The sequence below is a fragment of the Poecilia mexicana genome, unplaced genomic scaffold (assembly GCF_051168715.1).
Source record: "Poecilia mexicana isolate PSO_F unplaced genomic scaffold, ASM5116871v1 scaffold_17, whole genome shotgun sequence".
NCBI lineage: Eukaryota > Metazoa > Chordata > Actinopteri > Cyprinodontiformes > Poeciliidae > Poecilia > Poecilia mexicana.
The window spans coordinates 17955751-17977708 of record NW_028263386.1 but is presented as its reverse complement, the minus strand read 5'-3'; the positions used below and the strand labels follow the sequence as shown (position 1 = coordinate 17977708).

Genomic DNA, 21958 nt, shown 5'->3' with positions numbered 1-21958 from the left:
AGGGTGGTCCAACTACAGCCTGCCCGTCTTTCTGCCCGTCTGCAACAATATGATGAAGGACCCGGCCCGATCCTCTCCGAACAAACAAAACGGAGCCAATAATGGACAGGAGTGCTTATCAAATAGCCCTGCGATTTCATTTGCATTCGACAAGACCCAGACGATCGCCAAACACACACACACACACACACACACACACAGATATGCGCCACTCGTGAACCAGACAACCTCTTGACTGGCCTTGACCCTTGAACTCCAGGGTCCTCTTTCACCTGCTGCAGCACTATTCATGCTGGAGGGGCCGTCTAGCCAGAGCCTGGCTGATCTGCATATGTCCTCGCAGGATTCCCACGCTCCGGGCTCAGAGCTCACCGTGGCGGTATTCATAAGAAAACATTATGAAGATCTGCATTGTGTCCGTGTCTGTGCTGTCTGACTTTTTGCTGGATGACCCTCGTTGCCATGGCTCAGAACCCTTGAGACTTTTTGTTTTGCCCCCTTTCAGATGATCTGTAGGTATTCTACAGGACCACGTCCTGTAGAATACCTACAGATATTCTGGAGGAATATCTGTAGAATATCTGTAGAATGCAGATATTCTACAGATATCTGCATTCAGCACAAATGCAGCAGATATTTTGTGCTGCATTTGTGATGCAAATGCAGCACAAAATTTAGCTGCATTTGCAACACACAAGCGTATTATAATATAATGCCCGTCTTGCATCGTCCCTCCCCCACCCTCTGTGCCATGCTTCCCTCTCTTTGTTTCCATCCTGTACTTGTTTTGTTGTTTCGTTCTCCAGCACATCAAGGGTAAACTGACTCGCCTTGCCTTCTCCTTCCTCTTCCTCCTTCTTGACGACCTGCCCATTGGCTGAGAGACGCTCTGAGCGCTCTCACTGGCTGCTGTAACCCACGGAAACGGTGATGCGGCGAGCGCCAGGCTCCCGTGTAGTAGGGGGCGTTTGAGGATTATTGTGAGAAATGGGTGAGAGCATCTTCTTCTGATAACATGACTGTCAGATGGGAAAGGGTGCAAAGCAGATAGCAGAGGGGAAGGCGACGAAGGGCGGGCAGGCGCGGCATATGGACGTTTTCGTCAGCCTATGCAAATGGGTCGAGACGTGTTCGCATATGCAGACAAATTCACCCCCCACCATTCAGTTCTTCATTAATGGATCCTTCTAAAACCCAGACACCCCCATCCGCCTCCACCCCCTTCCTCAAATAACCTTTCGCTCCATCTACCCCCACCCCGTAGTCTGGACCCTGAAACCCATGTCTCCCTTGAACCAGACACCCTAAAAAACCTCCCTACCCCCTCTTGTGTCCCCCCCCCCACATGTCGTCCTCTCTGCTCTCTGCTCCTCAGCTCCCATGACCGGCAGACGGAGACCATGATTCGCGTGACCGCCATTTTGCTGCCCACACCAGACCTAACTGTACGACGCAGCAGCTGCCTCGATGGGCAAAATGCAAATAGGATCGCTGCTTTGTTGCTCAGCTGCCCTGATCAGATGAAGCAGCGTCCCAAAAAAAACAAAAACGCACCAGTTCAGGTGAACATAAAAACAGCTGCTTGAGGTTGCATATCAACTCGTGCAGGATTTTATTTTTTACTCACAGTGCTATTCCGAACTCTAAAAACCACACCAGGTGGTTAATTTGACTCATTTACTTCTGGCTGGTGGGTTTTTATGTTTCATGAGACACTCTTTTTCTAAATAAACCCATCACCCTGTGGTTTGTTTAGTGCCATGGTAACCAGACATCCATGTGCATGAACACAAGACCATCTCGGTCGGCGTGCTTCTGGACTTCATTGGGCCCGCAGCCCCTCGACTTAATTAGACTCCGCCGGACGTTCTTTTCTTGGCTAATCTGTGCATTATGTACGTCTGTGTGTGTGAATGTGTGACGGGGTGATATCTGATTAAACAAAGCTCCGGCTTAATCCTTTGTACAGTGTCATTTGCAATGCGGGGAAATCGCATGCAAACACGAGCACCATATGGCACTGAACGTCTAGACGCTTCATCTCGTGTACGCTAAAACGCCCAGCCAATGTTTTACGAGGTTCCCAACAGTTGAAGCCCGGAGTGGAAAAAACAAACATCCCCTCGCTCCGGCTTGTTTTCCCCGCCAACGCCGCCTTCGCTGGATCCGGCATTGGTGAAGAGTGCCACCGCCGCCTTTGGTTATAGAGGTTATGCAAATGCAATTAGCCCCGGATTTACATACGACAGTTAACGGATGCACAGATGGCAGACGACAGCGATGCACTCGCCATCTTTGGCAGAGGAGGAAAGAGCGGCAGCCATTTTGTCTGAAGCTGTGCCCATCTGGATGGAAACGAGCCACGCTGCATCACGCTGATGGTGACAGCAGTTTGGGAGCTTTTGGGATTTTTACAGTGTTGCTGCTGCTGCAGATTGCACTCGAACTCTCCAAAGGCCAAGCATGTACAGTACATTCATGCACACAGAGCTTTTTCTATTCTAGAACATTTACTCCGTCTGTTCAAAGGCTTTCTCAAATGATCACTTTCATTTTTGAGCAAAAGTACTCCAGTAAAGTCAGCTGATTTAGTTCTTAGAGTCACTGTCTCTCATTCATACAGCACCTTGCAAAAGCATTCACACCCTTGTCCACATTTTGTCATGATACAGCCACAAATCCCAGTGCATTTTAAAAGAGATTTTACGCAACAAAACGCCACAACATAGCATTAACATGAGGGTGGATTTGTGTCCAGGCTAACTTTTTACCAATACTTTTGTTTAAAAAGCAGAGCAACCAAATAGTCCAGTTGTATGTAATTTGATGTCAGTATAAATCCAGATGTTCTGTGAGGTTTGCTGGAGAATACTAGTGAGCAAACGGCATCATGAAGACCAAGGAACACAGCAGACGACAACAAAGTTCTGGAGAAGATTAAAACAGGGATAGCGAATAAAACATTTCTGAAGTGCTCCGTTCAATCCATCAACCAAAGCTGGAAAGAGCATGAAAAACTGCCCAAACATGGCTGGACACCAAAACAGACAGGTCTGGACAAAGAGAGGATTAATCAGAGAAGCAGCCAAGAAGCCCGTTTAACTCAAACAACTATACGTCGCATGAATCTGGTAAAAAGGGGAACAAAGGGAGCAACAGGAAGTCTAGTTTATAGTTTGTTTCAAGCCATTTAAGAGACAGTAAACGTTTTTCCTACATGCAAAAATGTAAATGCATCAGAAAACTAACACTCATCACCCTGAACAAAGCATCTCTGAGGAGAAATATGGTGGAGGCAGCATCATGCTGTAAACATGATGCAAAACACTTGAGACTAGACAGATTTTCACCTCTAAGCAGGAAAATGACCCTACGGAAAGTCAGAGATTTTCTGAAAGCGTTTGGAGCAAAGAATATTCATATTCTATTCTACTGAAATCGAAAGCTTAATCTGAACTAAAAGGTGAGAGTTGGTTTTACCTTCAGGTTGATCAGAACAACATTGTTGAAGACCTGTGACTTAAAAAAAAATGCGACGAAATGCAAATGTGAGATTCTGTCCAATCTGACTGAGCTTGAGCTCTTTTGTCTAGATGTTCAAAGTTGGCGGAGACACACCCCAAAATATTTCTACATTAACTACTGAGGGCTTCATTCATAGATAAGCTACACCAACTTTAAAAATGATGCATCATTTCCATTTTACTTTACAACTATCCATTACTTGGAGCTGATCTGTCAGATAAAATCCTAATAAAAATGATTGTGTTGGTAATGTGACAAAATTCAAAAGGTGTTCAAACTTTACACACACACACACACACACACACACACACACACACACACACACACACACACACACACACACACAGTATTTCAGATAATTTCTGATTCTGTTACAGAGATACTTGCCATTTCACTGTCTCCACTGAAAGGTTTCTGATCTTCAGTCCTCTTCTCTTTCCAGCCAGTTAATAATATGAATGGTCTCAAATTGAATAATAGGCATGATGGGGAAAAAAAAAAAAAAAAAGTTCAACCATCATTTTCCGGTGCGTCTGCTTTTGAAAGACATCTGTCTGGAGCTCATCATTGGAAGTGCAAGCCAAGAGTGGAGGTGGAAAATAAAGATCGCAGTGTCTGTTTGTCAAATGTGAAAGCCAGTTGGGGAATAAGCTGTGGATGAGCTGAAGATGGAGAGTGAGTCAAAGGGAGAACTTCCAAGCTGGTTGCCAGAGGCAGAAGGTGGTGGGATGTGTCAATCTCGTGATGGGGGGGAAGGAGAAAGGAATATGCCTCAGAGCAGTCTTTTAAAACTCTGGGTATCATTTGGGGAGAAACACCCCTTCAGCAGAACCACACGCAGCCAGTGGAGATCAGGGTCCAGAGAAGGAGCCGGGGCTGCAGCTGAGAGAGACACGCAGGGGATGTCCTTTGCAGGTCTGCAGGGCCTCCGGGCCACACACTTAAAAACACAGGAAACCCCACTCAAAGCTGTGAAGATTCTGTGTTTCATATCGATTTCTCTAGCACGCTGATAGCTCCAGAGGTGATTTTTGCCTTCAGGGACCTTCTCCATCCTTCCCAGCCCACTCACTAGCTCCCCGGCTGGGCTTCGCTGGGCTCCGCTAGACCCCTGGATGGAGGTACGAGCCACGGGAGACGAGGAAGAAGACGAGAGGCCCCCGGCAATGATGATGAGCTGCACTGGGTCACCAGGTTCAGTCATCCACCAGCCTTTATCCAGCCTTCCAGCCACCCACCCTTGTTTCCATCTGAAAAAAAACAAAACAAGGCAAAGCAGAGTGTTTTTCAAAATCTCACCTTTAGCACTCAGCATCCCTCTGCTCAATGCAAATGCAAATGTAAACACTAACACTTTGATTAAAAATATGTGGGAAGAAAACGCCAACTTGCTCTTTTGTAACCCGCCCCAAGGCTCTCGCTGCTGCACACACCAAAAACAACAACAATAAAAAAAAAAACAAATAAAAATGCTCAAACTGCTGTGTGCAAACCAAAGCAGTCGTCTCTGCTCCCATGTAAAAGGGCTACATATAAATCTAAATCTTCCAGGTTAAAATAATCACACTATAACCTCTTCATTTGGAAAATAGCGGTAATAATTTCATCTTCACAGAGTTCTTTGTTGAGATTCGTCTTGAAATATTCTGAAAGTATTCTGAATGCCGTTATCATGCTAATACGATAAGGTCCTTTGTGTGCTTCTTTGTTCTTTTCTTTTCTGAGGAAAAAAAAAATGAATTGCTGGGGCCTCCTTTTTGCAACCGTACACCCACCAGCCCTCGAATTTCCTTCAAACCAGCTACAAAGCATATTCATCGCATTTTGAGTTGCTTTAAAAAAATAATAAGATACAGAAAGCGGCGGGTTAAATGGTCCGAGGTCAGATATGAGAAGAGTTTTAGTGAATTTCACTGTGCCGTTACGTGCCGCTTTAACAAAAAAACCCAACGACAAAAAAACCAAAAAGAATCAAAACATAATAATATAATAGCAAAGCAGCCCAAGTCGCCCCTGGTTCGCCCTGCTGGGGAGGAAGGTGACGTGGGGGCGAGATCGGGTGAGCTTGAGGAAGATTCAGACACAATGCCCCCATTGAGGGGGTTCAGGCATGGGTGTTAACTCGCCATTCCTTCACACACAATGGCCCCCATCCCCTCCACCAGAGGCAGTGCAAGGGACAATGTTGGTTCAGGGCAGCCCTCCACGCGGTGTGAAAGAAAAGAGCGGCATTATTAAGATGGGAGCCGAGAGAGGGCCCAGGGAGGCGGGAGAGAGACAAACAGGAACAAGAGTGATATGTTTGGGTGCAGGGGGGACAGAGGAGAGGCGAGCACTGTGATCCGTGGCTTTGGACTTGAGAGACAGAAATAAATCTCACAGGCAGCATCACAAATCATGACGTTTGAAAAATCTCTGAAATGCTTTTTAGCAATATTGAGAACTATTACTGTGATAAAAAGAAGAAATGATCAGGGTACAAAGGCTGTGGAAATTCTTCAGGTTTGAAATGAATTATGTAAGACGCATCATGTAATAATTTCCTCAACAGTGATGATGACCTTTGAAGCACGAAATAAAGACTTCAGATACTTATTTTTTATTAGCTAGTTTCCTCTGCGATACTTTAATAAAATTAAATACCTGAATCTGTCTGAATAATATAGCTGTCCAAGAAATCTTCTTCTAGATATCATAATGTTCATTTGATTGTAATTTTTGTTCAATATTTGTCTTTTTTGCCTTTTTATTCTGAACAAGAAATTTTACATGCATACATATTTTGTCAAATACAAATATCTGCTTTCATCCATACATATGAAAATACAACAGATGGACAGAATATCTATTGAATGTTAACGTTATGCACATCCATGATGTGCAGTCAGAGGTATTGCTATTAATGTTTTGTTGTTATTTTTGTACGAAATGTTTTCTTTTACATGAACGTGGCAAAACAGTTATTGCATTGATTAATTAGCCATTAATTATCATTACTCAGGCGTTCAGCTTAATGACATAACATGTGCTGCCTTTTCGAAATTTCACCATTCAGTCCTGCAGCAGAGTTGTAGAATACAGACGACACGTCATAGTAAGAACAGGAATTTGGATACAAGACCTGAAGCTGGGATAGTTGACCATTCAGTATGCTGGTACTCCCTTTGCTTGGTGTTTCAAGGTCGAAAGGCTGAAAATCAGTAAGTCAGGATAATGTTGTATTTTAATTGAAAAATATAAATTTTCATGTTCTTACACACCGACATCAAAATCAGTGGACACACTTTTGTCCTTTTATGTTGGATACAAATTCTGCATTGAATTCATAATATGGATTATTTTTTTTACCACCTCAAACCAAATGTCAACAAGAAAGCTGACACTTTGTCTTGCATCTGCAAACCTTGGCAGCTTAGAGCTTTCATTAGCTCCAGTTGTCATTTCACCTCAAATGTCAGACGGGTAAGGTCCACACACCAAGCTATGAGATTAGACACTTACAGTATGATAACCTAGAGCAAAAACACCACAAGTAGTGTCAAAAATTTTGATAAAAACATATTTAACATAATCAAATTGTTCTTAGGTAAAAGAAAGGAAAGGAACAACTATTTATACTTCTGTTAAAATAAAACATTTTGGTTAAAATGTCAACTTAAATGTGCTTATAACTAAAACTTATAGATTTTTAGCCTCCGTTTCTTGCCCTCACAAGCTGATTTTTAATTTAGTCAGGCTATCGGCTAAGGTAGCCATTCTGCATACAAGCCACTAGCAACCGCTAATTGTAAACTGGGTTAGCTTTGTAATGGTGACAGACACTCTTGCTCATGTTTGTTCGTGCCCATAAATTATTAAGAAGCCACATTTGTTTTTGTAGGCTAGCTGAAATGTGTAGAGACCTTCTTTCAGCCAGTTGACCAGAAGTGTGCAGCAGCAGGTGTGGGAGGGGAATACAGCCCAAGAAAACTCTCGTCATGATCTCACCTTTTTTTGGCATCTAGTTAAAAAAAAAAAAAAGGCATTTTAAACTGATTCTTCTGAAAGTACAATTCTTCAGATTGAGCTCATGCTTGTTGCTTCTGCTCGGTGTAGATGCATTGTTCTGGGAGCAAAGCTGATACAGAAAGTGGCGGGTTAAACGGTCCGAGGTCAGATACGAGAAGAGTTTTAGTGAATTTCACTGTGCCGTTACGTGCCAGCAAAGATGTTGGTAAGTGCATACGCTTTTACTCTGCAGGTAAATCTCCTCAGTCATAATGAGGGGGCGGGGGGAGGAGGATCTTGTCGTTTAAAGCAGGAGAAACTCCCAGCCCTGATGTTTGATGCCACGAGGCTGCAAAGATGGTTAGGAGGGAGTTGCAAGAGAAGCTCAAAAATGTTTATGGAGATCCCACGCCTCTCTGGGAGACTAATAGAATCCTGTGGCTGGAGTGAAAGCTCATTGTGCCAGTGTAAAGGATTACACTGGTAAACTGGTAAAACAGGGGAAAAAAGAGCCCAAACACTCTCTGCCTGCCTCCTACGGAGAGGCAACGAACCATCGAACAATGAGGGGGAGAGCATGTTGCAAGCTGACTCATTTTATCAAGAGAGAGGAGAAAAACCTCTCGGAGGGGCGGCGAGTTCATATACATGCATGTGCACGGGCAGAGGCGCAGAAAAATACCAGCTGCAGATGGAGAGGGAGATGGGGAACAAGGGGACATGTTAACGGCGGCTCCTGTATTGGAGGGTAATATGGGCAAATGATTTCTGTCTTGCCTCTGTGTCTGCATCCTGAGTGACAGTTTACAATCTCTGAGGCAGCAGGCAGGCCCAGCAGGCTGGCTCGGTGGCTCTACAAAATCCCTCATTTCCTAACCTCTTTTTTCCCCCTTTCCCTCCACCTTCATCTGGTTTCAGCCGTCCATAATCAACGCTGTTTTTCTGATGCTACCGCACTTTAACTCTCCGTTGTAAAAAAAAAATAAAAAATACCCTCATTTACCCTTTTTTAATGCATCACATTTTAAGCAAAGATGCAAGCTTTTATTTTGTTAAACAATACAGCAGCCTCTTTGGTACATTTTCTCCAGGATAACTCGGTAAATATTCGAGTCCATTTCTGACAGGAACTGTGACCGTAGTAAATTTCCCACAGTTATCCCAAACAGTCTGCATGTAAAGCACAACCCACCTCGCGTTTGCCATTCGGATGGAAACCAGGCGGAGCACAATGCATCATCTGCATCCTGCAACCTGCCACACCACACTGAAAGACTCCTTCGCTCTCTTCATCTCTGTTCCTTCAAAGGCAGCCGTAAATGCGCTCAAACAGCGGGATACACACTCAGCTAACAAACCTCATTAAGGGCCCTATACACACTTTCTCAATGCCAACACTAGCTGTCACACATCTTCCTTTCAATGCACACACTGGCGGCCGCACTGACCACAACAAAGCATCTTTACAGAGCTAATTAGAGAGGCTCTCCCTCTCTATTTTGAAGCTCATCTGAATAGGAGGGAACATGATAATGAGGAGAGCAAGATGAGTTGGAGACCAAGGGAGAGTGAGGCAGGAAGAGAGAGCGAGAGTGACGATAGGACGTCTGTTCTTCTATTCACAAGGATAGACGGTACATTTTTCTTTTTTTTCCCCCTCAGATTAGAATTAAAGCAAAGGGCTCCAGGAGGCAGGGGGACCTGAATTAGTGTGACACCACTCTGTGAATCCCTGATGCAGCGATGGAAGTGAGCCGGGAGGGATGTGAACGCTGCACCATTTTGTTTGGTGTGCCATGCCTCATCCAGAGAGGGATAGAAGGGATGTATGGGAGGGACCAAAGGGGAAAAAAAAAAAAAAATAGAAGTAGATCTTTGTGATGTTTAAATAAATGTGTGTGAACTCGTATTGCAGACATAAATGAGGCATATCTGTTAACAATAAAATTATGAGGCATGTTTTGGGACAAAAACAAAGCCCCTAAAATGTAAATGTGGAAGTCTTTAGGATGATTTGGGTTTACTTGCATTTTCAGAAAATGAATACAAGTTTCATTGTGGTCATGCAAACGTGACTGCGAGTTTGAGGTGATGCCACTGATGAAGCCAAGTTTAACAGTGAATGGAAGCATCAGATTCTGCAAAAATTAATGAGGATATTGCAAAAATTATTTAAAACGTTTGGCTTTTAAATAGAAACTTTGAGTTAATGCACAACTGCGTTATGTGCAAGGATGTCTATCGTTTTCAATTTCTTTCGTATTCTATTTTCAATAATCTGTATGTACTGTTTTTAGGAGAGAAATATTAAATATATTCTCAAAAGGGGCAAACACAAAGTGGAATTTTAGATAAATCAAGTCCTTTACTGTTTCAGCCTAAATTTTAAGTTCAAGTTGAAGTTATGACCCAACTGTTGTCTCGTGAAGCCCGCTGACCCCTGATGGGAGTGCAACGCATTCAGGAAGGAGTAGCAGGCGACCCCCCCTCCGTGTCACCTCCCAGACAGCTTGTTAATTTGCACAACTTTTATGTTGCACCGTCTCTGCTCTCTATGCGTGTGCATGTGCCTATGTATATGTGTGTGTATATATTAGCGACGGGACTTGACCCTAGCGAGCCGCGGCAGTGTTTCGCGTCTTGCTGGGCGTGGGAAAAAGACGGGACCCCTTTTCACAGCTGCCTGGCTGAGGCCTAGACTGCTTGGGGGCCCCCCCTTCATAACCCCCACTTTTCTGTCCATGCACCCCATTTCTCTCTTGTCCAAGAACCCCCCCCCCCACCATCACCTCCCTCCTCCTCTTTCTGTTCCATTCAGACTCCAGCATGCCGTTTCAAAAGCAGGACCCCCTTCCCAGCCCTTCATAAATACATCTCATTATTCAAGCCCTAGTTTGCATAGCGAGTCCAAAGAGATCTCCACTCGGCTCGTGAGGCCTGAAGACCCTCAGCCTTTTCGGACCGCACAAGTGCAAGTTTCGATTTGCTAATCTCCCCCTCCCATGTTAATATTTGTTTTAAAAACCTAAGTGCACACTTTCTAAACCGTCTCGCCGACGACACAGCTCTACCTAATGCATGTTCTGGGACTAGCTTTTAAGTTTTCTCACAAATGAAGCAAAGAATCTGCAAAGCAAAAGCTGATGAAAGGACAGTTTAGCATGACGGATAGCAAGAGCTTCGCTGGTCTGTATTCCATCTGTCACTTGCTTTTGTACAGTACCCCTCCTTCACACACAAACTCAAAATCCTCCCACCCCTTCTACCCCCACGATTGCAACTGGGTGCATTGCATTACTGCAGAGATTTATCTCCCATCAGCCTGTATAATACTGTGGTTATAATTTACATCCACTTTAGAAAACAGCAGGACAGGCTCCTCCTTGCATATGCTAATGTAAAGCTTGGGAAAATCTTGGTGACTTAAAGAGCTCCACAGCAAATTTGAATAACTGGGCTTTCTATTGGGGCTCCAAGGTTGTGCTACCATGAACATGTGACCTTGCTTGACAATATGCAGTTAACATCTAATTCCTAATTTCTCAGCTCGTCATGGGAAAAGTCCTGAGACGTCCCCGTTACCGTTTTAAGATTTAGCAAAAAACATGTTTATTTCATCCATGCATCTTTGAAACCCGAAAGGGCAAAAACACTGAACAAAGTGTGGAATTTTGTTCTCAAAATATTTGCACACTTTGCTAAAATACGAACGTGCTCTTGCAAATTGTGCCCATGCTAATCGCGCGACTTTAGATAAGGGGAGGTGGCTTGTCGAGGCATTAGGGTAGAAATGGACAGAGCCACCCAAACACTCTTTCCACATGAGCAGGTCCAAACCCTAGGCGAGCCTCCATGCTCCTAACGGGATAAAGAACTGCAGCAAAGATTACACGGCCACCTCTCCTGCACCTACGGCACACTCTACCTGACAAATGGGATCACGGTGGTTAAAGGGATAAAAACAGCTGAATGCAAGAGAAGGAAACAGAAAGCTGAATGTGTCTGAGAGCGAGGAAGGTGAGGGGCGTGATGCGCAAAATGGAAAAAAAAAATGCAAATACTTCAAAGAAGAGAGTAATGATGGAATTCAACATGGAGACCCTGGTTCATTCGCTCAGATCAGGACGTTTACACTGCAGCATGCAGCCTAGCGCCGTCACACACTGTGCGTTTCATGTATACAAATGTTATTCGTTTGACATTTGGGTCTTATGCTAAAAATAAGAGCAGATGTCTCAAATGAGCCTTTGTATTTGATTAGAACTTGTTCTGTTGGGATTATAAGAGAGTAAATGCACAGAACAGGATTTCCTTTGCAAATTTTAGTTTTCTATAAGGTTTAAATGATTTACTTTTTTTGTCCTAAAGTTTTTAAGATGTAAAAACGAGTTTATGAGTCCAACAGAAAATCGAGGAACAACAAAATTATTCCTCCATTTTGCATCAAAACATTCTTCCCAAACATCTATCTGAAGAACAATGGGAATTTTGATGCATGAAATGTATAGGAAATCATAATTTTAGCTGCGTTTGAACTGTTGATCACCAGTCATATCTGATTAAGGACAAATTGTCTGACTCATCACCAACTTTATAACAAAGATGTTCCTCTTGTACGCAGGTTATTTTACACCTGTGTAATGTTTGTCACTTTGTTACTAAATAAATGAAACTGATGGAGGAGTTTTGATGCCACCTTTAGTAACTTGTTGTGACTTATGGTTAGATGGCATCCAAGGTGAGTCAGCCTTTTTCACGTTTTCAAAAATAGAATAAATGTTTAACTCATCTCTAAATTACTTTTAAATTATTTTTGTGAAAAGCAGAAATTTCCCACATTTTAATCGATGCAGGTTTTTAGATATTGAACAGGAAAATGCAGTGCAGATTCCCCTCCATAGAAGCACCAGTAGCATATTTAAAGATACAATTCAGACACCAACTTTAACATGATTCACTACATACTGTTTGGTCGTTAATGTTTATTTATTTATTTATTTTTTTTTACAGTGCACGATGCACAAAACAAGATTCCCTCACTCTCCATTTACTGGACATTTCATAATCTATACTTGTTCAGGGACAGACTGTGTTTTCGACTTTAGTTATTGGTACCATCCATAAAGTCAGGCCATCCTAAGCAGCGAGACATAGTGCCCAATGAAAAACCGCCACTGTTGACAATCACGTCATTTTTTTTATATGTTACTGATGTCAGCTGTTTGAGAAATATTGTTCTGCGAGTCCATTAAATATTAGCCACAAGAGGATGAGGTTCCTTAGATTTATATTGGTTTGATCAGCGGTCATAAGCTTTCTTATTTCATAAGAATCAATTGAGATTAAAAACCTTTTTAAGCGTTGAACATACAATAAACTAAATGTGATTTGAGAGTTTTCATGACAATTATTAACCTCCATAATTAATGAAAAATGCTTCCAAAGAAAAGAGAGACACTGATATTTAAAAGTTTCAGTACACAGGAAATGGTTTGACTGTTGGAACAAAATGGCAATGTGAGTGTATGAATACTATTTGTGGTGTGAATTTGCAAAAAGGTGAATTGACCCAGAGACTTTTTCAATTCATGCTGTCTTCGTTTGTCTTTTTCCACCTTCAACCCCATAATATGGATAACAATCAGCCGCCTGCAAAGCTCTGCAGCAAACAACTCTATAAGCAAAATTGTCTTCAAGCTTCCAACATCTCCTGATTTTTTTGTTTTTTTTTGCAGCGGACGTACAACCTCCTGCACATCTACACTCGACATCATGAGTTCTGCCATTTTGAATATTTACCTGCAGGCTGACAGTCGCTCCTCATCCTGTTTACTGGCAGATTTTCTTCAACGCCGGCTAATGCAACCTTCTGGAGCAGCACTGACAACATTTCCCTGCAAATACAAAATAAAACAATTATTGAAGCACTGTATATGAGAAAGAGTATTATTGATTATTTTCACAAAGGAATTCATGTATTTGTGTTGACCTTGCCACAATGGCAGTCTGTTGTATTTTTCTGATTTCTCTTAATTTCTACTTAACTAAATACAATATTATGCATAAAATAAATCTTGCTTAATAGATATAGAAATGCAATAAAAAATTGGAAGTTACAAAATCCAAAAAGATGGTGGACTAAATATTTTTCTAGGCAGTTTAATGAAATATGTGACAGTGTATGAATACAATGATTGTAAAAAGAAGAAAAAAAACACCCTTTGATCTTAAATTGAGCATAAAATACAAATTTCATAACCTCAGCATAATTTAACCTTTCACCAATTTATATTTGCTCTGCCTGACATCAAAACCAGAGATACGTACATAACAACAAAAAAACAGATTTGAGCACTCTTGTTCAACAGTGCACATCAAATACTGTCAGTCATGGTCTAAATGGAGCATGCTGGGACTTCAGGGATATTCAGTCATCTTTGAGGCTTTCCAATTCTGCGCCAAGAATAGATCAAACTCTACAGCCGATGTCCTATTTAGTTATTACCGAGCAGGCGAATGGAAAAACAATTTACTTATAGTGAAACAAATTTGAATGCATCTTCCATGTCCAACTATGACTAAAAGCTTGTTAAAAAAACAGGTGAGCAAGGCCTTTGTTGTATGATGGACCAGGGTTTTTGGTTTCAGATTCACAAAATATGCATTTTTGCTTATCTTTCTAATGAATGGGTGCTTGGTGAGCACATTTTTAACATTTCCAAAGTAAAGTTTCAAAATGTGAGATGTTTTAATTGTTTTTTATGTTGGATGTTCATTAAGCAACTAGATGAAATGAATGATGCAGCTCCATCTCTGAGCTAATTATCAGTCCAATTCTCACTGCATGCAACAAAAGAAAGCTTTGAGCACACGACTCATGATTTCCATTTTGTTTTTGGTCAATTTTAGTGCCTGACTTGCATCAGCACACAGACGCATAGCATAGCTACGTAGCTGTGTTATTTTTTACAAAAATGAGGATATCCATAGATGATATTGTGACTGTGTGAAGCAAAGGTCGTTTTATAAGAAGTATTTTCACATGGACGAGGCTTAAAAACCTAGAAGTCGATATGTACCTCAAAGATCAAATCCATCCACAACTGCATGCCTAACAGAGTGTGATTCAGACACCAGGCCTCTCTCCTGTCCCAGAAATCCTCCTAAACCAGCCCAGTTAGAAATATACCTGTTAGGTCAGAGACTAATGGGTATATTTTGATAAATTTCTATCAAAGAATAAAAACTACAGATCTCCTTATTAATAGGAATGCTAGTTGGGTTTGATTGGTATTGAACTCAATAGCACCAAAAGACAAAATGATGTGTTCTTTCACCATAATGGATCATCGTATCGACAGGAAGCAATGAGAACTCACACTGTAAACTACAATGGCTTATATTTAATCCATCTTAAATGTTTTTAGTTCCAGGCTTGAAAAGCAGTTGGATTTGCTTGCAGATATGCTCTGTGATTAGGATAACTTAATATAATCCTATACTATGATAGTTTTAACATGGTAGCACCCACTCACAAAAGGTGGTGTGAAAGAGTGAAAGAAATGCAGATAAATTGCTTTTTGCAAATTTTATACACAAGGCGGCCATTTTAGACTGGAACGTTAGTTGGTTGGAAAGAAACCATCACTCTTGCCGTTTTGACGTCAAACCAGCTTTTAGTTATCTTTTTAGTTTCAATTTCAAAACTGGACATGCATAACTCGTAATCTTCAACCTATCGTACAATCGTGCAACGAACGAGGATATATTCTTGCTTGTTATATTTTTTATGACATGATACAGCAAACTGAAACATTTCTAGTCCTGTAGAGTCATAGTTTAGAGATATCTTTCAAGTTTGGCCAGTAGTTAAAAACACATTAGTGTTTAGTGAGATAGCACCTCTCAGTCAGTGTGTGTGTGTGTGTGGGCCCCATGTGAGTGGATGACCACTGAGTGGGCCCACATAATCTGAGTAAGGCCTAATTCATACCTCATGGTTCACTCTACAGTCCGCTCGATTGCAAAGCCTTAGTAGTGTAAATTTTGTCAAATGTATCGAGTCACTACAGAATTACTGAAGACATCTGCATGCTGGCCAGAGTTTTGTGACTTCAGTGAATGTGGAGCACACAAGGAAATGATGCTCCCATACAAAGGGCGCACAGAAAATGCAGAGTGAGTTCACAATTGCCAGAATAAAACATTTGTAATTTCCCACAAATTGAATAATTTGACCTTCAGGAACAACAAGGCAGCTAAAACTGAAATATATATATATATAAATAGAAGAAAAAAATCTTTTTTTTCCCTCCACTTCTGGATAGATAAGGGCACAAACACACGTTCATCCCTTATGAGGCTGTAATGAAAACTCTATACAGCCGAGTGGAAAACTGTGACTTACCTGATCCAAAAATAGTAAAAAACACAGAAACAAGTTCCAAGCGACATATGCTACGGCTTTAAATATGTCAGCAAAACAAGCAAGGAGCTGTATGGACGTCTCAGCTGGGTCTCAAGTGGTTGATAAGAACAATCTAGTCTGGATCAAGATGTATTGAAATCACACACTTTTGGCAAATCTGCAACCATATTGCGACATAATGCAGTATTTGCATGAAAGCTGTACAAAGCTGAAAGGCTGCCCTTGTAGTCTGCTGACATTTGGTAGATTTTTTAAAAATGTTTGCTCTCATAGGATTAAACTAACATAATAGATCAAGCAATATTATTTACACATCCAAAAAACCAAAAATACTGCAACAGCCTTAAAATTCCCAAATGAGTATTTTTGGACCATTGTAGAATAGCTACATGTAAGACCTTTACGAATCCCACATTTTACCCAGAGTGATCAATCTTGTACTATAAGCAATTCACATGCTTATGGTAAAGTGTGTAACCTGCAGATAATCCCAGTTAAGGCCCATTACCTGCATGTGGTCCATATGGAAATGTTTGGCTAAACGTTTGGGTATCACCGTCTTGGATATTATCGTTTTAAAGTCAGAGGGCATTCGCACATTACTTGCCTAAATGAAGTCTACACGCACTTTCGGACAAACATGCAATCACAACACGCGTGACACATCACAGAAAGCCCTCGACTGATTCTGCTGCTGCCAACACTGTCACGTGAGCCGTGGATCGACCAATCACGTGAACCCTTTAACTATTTCTGTCGCTCCCTCAAGATATTACCGGTGTAACACCCACATAGTTATGAGAACTACAAACATCCCGCTTTAAGGGCGTTCAGGGTCGTTCCCGACACGCAGCACGCCCGTATGTCCCAAAGTTGGACACATTTGTTGGACATAAACAGGCCGAGACATCAACGAGTCCAGCAGGTTCAATCACGCCCTCACACACACGCACGCAGGCAGGTGGCTCCCCGTAAGCGTTGTCGGCAACGAGGATGGTTTCAATTCATCCCGGAGGTAGTTTCACCCAAGCTCCTTCCATCATTCCTCCTCCTCCTCCTCCTCCTCCTCCTCCTCCTCCTCCTCCTCCTCCTCCTGCTGCTGCTCCAGCTGCGGCGGCGCTCAGCATCCGTCCCTGCCGATTCCTCCTCGCTGCTGTCCGCCCCGGCATCCTCCTCCTCCTCCTTCATGCCGAGCGGAGAGTCGGCCGTCAGCTCCGAAGTGCTCGGCGTCAGTTCGTACTTTCGGTTCTCTAGCTTTATGAAATTAAAACTCATACAGCTAGATAACCAAAGACACAATCTGACCCGCTGTCTCTTAAAGGGGCCGCCCCGCAGAGGGAATACATACAGAGGAAGGATAGATGGAGAGAGCCTTCCTATGGTCCTTCTGCACCGACTCCCCTCCAACCCTCCCCCCGCCCCCACCTCTCTCTCTCTCTCCGTCTCTCTCAAACACACACATATTCCCTCACACACACATAGATAGAACGAGATTCTCACCATAATCAAACACATTTACTCTCTTTTATGGTTTTTTCTGGCATTAAGTTGAAACAAAGTTACGCATGTCTAGGTTGAGGCACCCATCAACACTTTTACTTGCAGATTAACTCCACTCAGCATATGCTTAATAAAAAAAGTCTCCCCACCACGTATGTGCTGGTCAGACCTGCAGTTTATGTTACATAAAGGTCTGGAAACCCCTCTGAGCATGGTGCAACCCACCTCTACACATTTAGAGGTGGCAGCTTTTGCAGTTATGGTTGCTTACCCCCCCAAATTTCAGCATCAATTATATGACCTAAACTGACATTACAAATACTATAGCTCAGCTTTGAAAACTCAAATGCACAAGTGATGCTGAAAAGCTAGTCATGCATGTTAGAAACACAAAACTTGTTAATAAGCTGGTATCCTACTTACTTGCTCATTGGGCTAACTCCATTCATTTATGCTCCACAGGTCCTCCTTTGGAAATGTTATCTAAATTACATCGATAGCTGTATCACCTCCGATGAACTCGCCGATTATTAGTGCAACAAAGTGTCCCCTATATTAGTGCGGACTGCACAGCATCCTGTCCCTCACACACGCAGGCTGCTGACTGAGAGCGCACACGGAAAGCTGAGGGGATAAACTCCGCCTCGGATGGAGAGAGAGAGAGAGAGAGAGAGAGAGAGAGAGAGAGAGAGAGGCGGGAAGCACGGATTATCAAAGCCAACGTGAAAATGAATGCAGGTGTCTGTCAATCAGGGAGCCGATTGTCCCAATTATCCTCATTATTGGGGCTCTAAACACGCACGGCTGCGTAGATTATCACCAGCAGCCAATTAGCACCGGTGCAGATGGGAACGAATCAAATCTGATTCCGTAATTACATACGCGCTAAAAAAAAAAAAAAGATGCGCCTTTTTTGGAAAGCTGAGTTGTTAAATAAAGTTCACAAAGAATATTCGGCTCTAATCTCATTTTCAATCTGTAACAGTTCAGACTGACCTGGAACTATTTTGAAATATAAAAATGGCCAACAACTGCTGAGAAATCTTCACTAAATCCTAGCTGAAACAGGAAAATGTTGTAGTTGTTTACATTCAATTATATATATATATATATATATATATATATATATATATATATATATATATATATATATATATATATATATATATATATATATATATATATATATATATATATATATATATATATATATATATATATATATATCCCACAACTAGTTTTGGATAACCAGACAAAGATAGTGAGAGTTAGTATTTATCTTAGTTCGTCCATATGTAATTGCAGCCTACACGCATTAGAAGTAGCAGTGACTGGTGGCCTATATTTCCGCGACAATACGTGATCTGCTTCGTGATGTTTGCTGATACATTACTTCAAAACCGTTTACATAAATATAAAACACATGCATTATCCTAGACCCTGTAACGCAAAGCGCGAATTTGTAATTTTAATATTACATAACCTGACTGCTCAGTTGCTTTTCTGAGAAACAAGGGCTTTCTGTTACTGTAAAAGCATTTTAGTCTCGCAGCATTCACGGCCAAATCTGTTTTGTGATATTCGGGCTTCTGATGTGACTGATACCTGCTGCAGCTGATGAGAAAAGATGTTGAGTAGCGATCACAGTGATGGTTGTTGAGTCTCTGCATCTGAAGCAAGTTTCTCAAATCCTATTTGTTTTTTAGTTTTTTGGGTAACACTTTATTTGAAGGGGGGTGAATAAGACTGACATGACACTTTCATAAACATGACATAACACCTGTCATGAACATGAATAAGCCTTCATGAATATTTATGACTGTTGTCATAAAGCGTCATTTGGTAAATTATGACACTTTTAATACAAAGTTGACATTATTCAAAATGTCTTTGATGTGACAACTTGACATTAACCAAGAAATCATTACTGTTTAAACTTTACCTTTAATAACATAAAGTTAACTCATTTTTAAAGTGCAATCAGTAATACTTTTATAACACATTTATATCAGTAATGATTTAACAAAGGCATTTTGAATAATGTCAACTTTGTATTAGAAGTGTCATAATTTACCGAATGACGCTTTATGACAACAGTCATAAATATTCATGAAGGCTTATTCATGTCCATGACAGGTTTTTATGACAGTGTCATGTCAGTCTCATTCACCCCCCTTCAAATAAAGTGTTACCGTTTTTTGTTTTTGTGTGCATGTGCATTGCACCAAAAATACCAGAGCTACAGTTCTTAGTTCCAACGGCATCAAATATAGTAGACGCTACAAATTTGATTTTTGCGCCTGAACAATCTGTTGGCATCCTGGAGTCTGCAGCACATACATGCCGAACTGCACTCCTTCATATAGCGTTGCTGCTGCTGTCACGCTGCAGGTCTTCCCATTACCACGCTGTGGGCATGCGTAAGACAGGAAGGGAAATTAATCTAGCGCTCATTTTTCTTTTGCTAAATTGTGTATTACTTGCACAGCATTGCTCAGCATTGGGCATGTGCGTCCAAAACGACTGCATGCACTTTCATCCTCATCATGCATCTCATTTAACACTCCAGCATGATGGTAACTGTGAAATAAATAACTTAAGAAAACAATATATTATTATTATTATTATTATTATTATTATTATTATTATTATTATTATTATTATTATTATTATTTATTTATTTATTTATTTATTTTTATTTTTTTATATCCATCGACAATTAAAGCAACAAACTTCACTGGACGCAGGATATGCTGTTTGTGATCTAATCACCTTTATGAGAGCTTAATATATATATATACGGAAATGTTTTTGATATTTGGAAGAAACTTTAGTTGCTGTCATGCAATCTTCAGGTAATTTATCTTATTGGAAAATTATGCTTTATAGGGTTAAATGAATTTCTTTAAACCTAAAGTTAGTAGAATTTTAAAAAATATATATTTAACTTATAGATATTGGTGTGTGTGCGTGAAAGAGAGAGAGAGAGAGAGAGAGAGAGAGAGAGAGAGAGAGAGAGAGAGAGAGAGACCCCCTCCTCCACCCCCTTTCAGAAGGGGGGGGGGAGAGCAGAGAGAGAGAGAGAGAGAGAAAAGAAAGAAGTCAACATCAAGTTCAACAACGCACCGAGGGGAAATTAACATGACAATCCGGTCTGGGATCCTCCGGTCCCCCCCTCGCCTCAACTCTACAGAGTCTGGCGTCAGACCCGCTACACTTTCCCAGGCTCACAACAATATCTCCCTGCTGAACTCTGCACTGCAGCGATGCCTGGGGCCTCCTCATCCTCCTCCTCTTCTTCCCTCTCACACCACATCAGCACATGGCAGCGGAGGCCCTCATTACACATTGCAGTTTGTTTAAAACTAATTGGCAGGTAAATAGAAAAAGTAATGTGTGTGTGCGGATCAAGAAAACAAGATCAGCTGGTGAATGCTTTAATGTTTTTAGTTATGCTTTGTCACAATTGTGTTTCTCAAAAAAAATGAAACCTGCAAAACTTGGGAATAAATCCAGTACATCTCGCATTTTTTTTCCAGCCATTTAAAATATGACAAAAGCTTATAATTAAGCCATTTTTTTATGGCTTTACAGCTGAGTTCACATCATATTTCCACTGTCAATCCTGCTCTTTTAAAAGAAGCAACACTGCTTAACAACAACCTACCCTTATGCTAACATCCTCGACAGACATCTATAGCCACGAAAATTATTATTATGATGAAGGGAAAAGAAATGGATAATTTCTTACCGGATGGAGCGGGTCAAAGAGGAGCTGCGGCTGAAGACAGCAGAGAAAGAGCGAGAAATGGGAAGGAGCCGGGAAGGGTGATGATGATGAAGATGAGGATGAGTATAGAGGAAGGAGGAGGGCGTACAGACGGCGCGTGGCCTATCAAATGTGTCATAGAGGAGGATTAATAATTTTTATGGACGTAAAGAGGTTCAAAGCAGACAAAAATAGACATTTTGAGGGTTTTATTTTGAAATAAAGGAGAATTTAAAATGATCACGTGGTGAAGAACGTGATATAAAAAAAAATAAACAAGTGAGTCACGAAGAATGCCTAAATAAAAACATCATTACGCGTTTTAAAGCATATATAGATGCGTACTGCCAGAATTAATTAATCATAATCCGTAGTCATTATCTGACATTTCTGCGGTTCAGTGTCACAAACTTACTGAACTTAGATCCATCTAATCTGACAGAAAGAGGGAGGTCACAGTTAGGCTGGATTCAATGCAGCCTCTAATTCTGTATCTCTGCTGTCGGGAAAAAAAGATAAAATAAAATTCACTAAAACACTGAGTGGAAGGCTGAACTGCAAAACTGCTGGCCAAATACACATTATTAAGGAAAGGGACCGGACATTTTATTTGTTTTAATATATACAATAACTATTTATACACATATATATTTAGTTAACGCTAAAACTACAAAAAAATCGTAACTAAATCATTATTATTATTTTCTGTTTTAGGCACAAATTGTGTCTGATACATCAGTAGTGTAAGT

The 21958-nt window shown here is 41.2% G+C and overlaps 1 long non-coding RNA gene across 1 annotated transcript; it reads right to left on the bottom strand.

Moving 5' to 3' along the window:
- Positions 1 to 3418: 3418 nt before the first annotated feature.
- Positions 3419 to 18481, bottom strand: LOC106933331 (uncharacterized). The gene is made up of 3 exons (XR_015765924.1): positions 17864 to 18481; positions 13312 to 13406; positions 3419 to 4775 (listed from the first exon to the last, which is right to left on the bottom strand). It is a non-coding gene; the product is annotated as an uncharacterized LOC106933331 (long non-coding RNA).
- Positions 18482 to 21958: the final 3477 nt, after the last annotated feature.